General features: G+C 25.4%; 1 non-coding gene across 1 annotated transcript; it reads left to right on the top strand.

Annotated features, from left to right (window-relative positions):
* The first annotated feature begins 1,170 nt into the window (after positions 1 to 1,170).
* TRNAQ-UUG (transfer RNA glutamine (anticodon UUG)) lies at positions 1,171 to 1,242 on the top strand. Its single transcript has one exon. It is a non-coding gene; the product is annotated as a tRNA-Gln (tRNA).
* The last annotated feature ends 1,328 nt before the right edge of the window (positions 1,243 to 2,570 follow it).

The raw sequence follows: 2,570 nt of genomic DNA, 5'->3' as shown, positions 1-2,570 counted from the left end.
TTGATTGATTTCTTTTTTCGACTCTGGCCATTTGCTCCGCTAGACGACGACGCCATGTTTTCGTTCTGTTCCCTGTTGCTTTTTATCTGTAGGAGCTTAATTACCTGCACGATCCCTTTACCGTTAAAGAATGAATAAAGTATCAATGTATTTACTCTTTCACCGCTAGTGTGTACTTAACGAAAGTGAAAATTCCAGTGGCAATTACTTCCATAATTTTCAATCATTTTCTTTTATCTTTTTAATGAAACATTGCACTTACTACATAGGACTATCTTATTTCAATTTATTATAATTAATTTATTCTATATTATACCGTAGCAGAGAATTTTAAACATAAAAATACTTTTCATGTCACTACTAATGAATTATAATAAGCTAATAATAATTTTTAATGATATACAGAAGCTTTAATATAATTTCAAATTATAAGATTATGTTTTTACAAGATATACACTCTAAAAAATTTTTATCATATAAAATAATATTTTCGAGCTACATTTAACCATTATTAGATTTTAAATTTTAGATTAACTAAATGTTCAATTTTAGCAAAGTATCATTATTAAAATAAAGTTCTGTCAATTCTCCATGATTTCAATCACAAAGTCCTTCTTTTTAAATTAATGTTTTAAACTGGTAATAAAATTATAAATACGAAATTTTTATTCGAAATATCTCATTTTTAGAGTTAAAATAGATAATCAAATATCCAATTGGCTGTATTTTAATTATACGTGGCTAATATATAATTACAATTTTTAAAAATAAATCTTTAAGATCTATTGGATGTGAAAAGCGTCTAAACAAAGAACTACCTTTCAGCTATTATAAAGTATCTCATTTTTCAGACTTGGAATTATGCCAACTAAAATAACGTATTACGAGAAATAATATAATTCTTTAGTAAATATTTCTAACGTACTATCGCGCAGATGTAAGTTTTTACTATTTTCATATATATAATTTATTACTTTGAATAAAAGATGTTTCTGCTTTATCTGTATTTCTCATTTATCGAACGCTAAAAACGTCATTTAATTATATTTTTTATTAACAGCAATATATTTATTCAAAGATTAAAACAAAAAAAAATCATTAAAATTTAATTAGATTATATTCCATATTTTTAGCTTTATTAACGGCTACTACGATATTTTAAAACATTAAGGTCCCATGGTGTAATGGTTAGCACTCTGGACTTTGAATCCAGCGATCCGAGTTCAAATCTCGGTGGGACCTTTTTGAACTTTTTTTTTTTAAATTGTAAGATATTTTTACGTAAAATATAATTAAATTATATAAGAAACGTATATTTTACCAATCAAATCGACCAAATTTATTGACAATTATGTTACAATATTAACAATTATGTATTATTTTTATTATTAGAATTAGTTGATTAAAAATATATTGTTAAAGATGAATTATATTTACACATTTTTAAAATGTATAAAAGTAAATAATATTTTATTATTTAATGAGTTTAAAAATCATTTCACTCATCTCTTTTGACTGTTAATTAAATAAATATTACCTTATATTATTTTTTCGAAAATGTATTCTTAAATTTAATTAAAAAATTACTGATTTTACAAAACAAAGGGTTATGCGATATAATTATAATGCATATTGTGAATGAAATGATAATTAAAAATGAAAAATAAATATTTTTATAAAAAATTTATTCAAAAAAAAAGAAAGAAAGAAAGGAAAGAAAAAACAATAATTTATAGTGTTAACATCAGTTTAATTTTGTTAAAAAAAATCTTTAAAATCTTTAATTACCATATTTAATATAACTTTATATTTCAAATTTACGTAAATGGAAATGGATTATTATAAATATACATTAGATGTATATCTTTTTTTTTATTTTAAATGAATCTGTTAAAATATATATATATATATATATATATATATATATATATATATGTCGTGTGTGTATGGGTGGGTGCGCGTGTGTGCTTGGTATTATTATTTATTTTAAACAATGAAATAAATTATAAGCTGATTAAATGAATCAGTAAAATATCTTGCGCATCATGAATATTGATAATGTTTAGGAAGTTGCTACCTCAGCATCACAACAAAGACCGATAATCTCGCGGTCACAATGCCCCTAGTAAGCGTATAAAGCGAAATTAGATAATACCGAAAGATTATTTATCATTAAACAAGCTATTCGAAAGGCGACATTCATATGATGACTATTTTCATCAAAATAATACACAAACAAAAGATCAGTGCTCGCTTATTTTTTAGTATTGACTATCGGACCGACTCAGACGCACAAAATAAATGCTTCGGCTGGTTATCATAAAACCTTACAATGTAACGTAACGACGCAAAGGGTCACTTTATCGATACGTTACAGAGCGATCATGAAAAAGCAGTCCATTATTTTCGTTGGCAACCATGAGTCAGCCAAGTCCATTTTATTGTCATTGGCGCCACGACTTACTCGTCTCAATTTATTTTCGCTAACGAGCGAAATAACGCGCATCGTAAAATATTACACGCCTCCACAACGCGAATTTTCTTGCGCTTTACATCGATAATGTACTTTC

The sequence above is a fragment of the Ceratosolen solmsi genome, unplaced genomic scaffold, assembly GCF_000503995.2.
Source record: "Ceratosolen solmsi marchali unplaced genomic scaffold, CerSol_1.0 scaffold2, whole genome shotgun sequence".
Taxonomy (NCBI): domain Eukaryota; kingdom Metazoa; phylum Arthropoda; class Insecta; order Hymenoptera; family Agaonidae; genus Ceratosolen; species Ceratosolen solmsi.
This window is presented reverse-complemented; position numbering and strand designations above follow the sequence as displayed.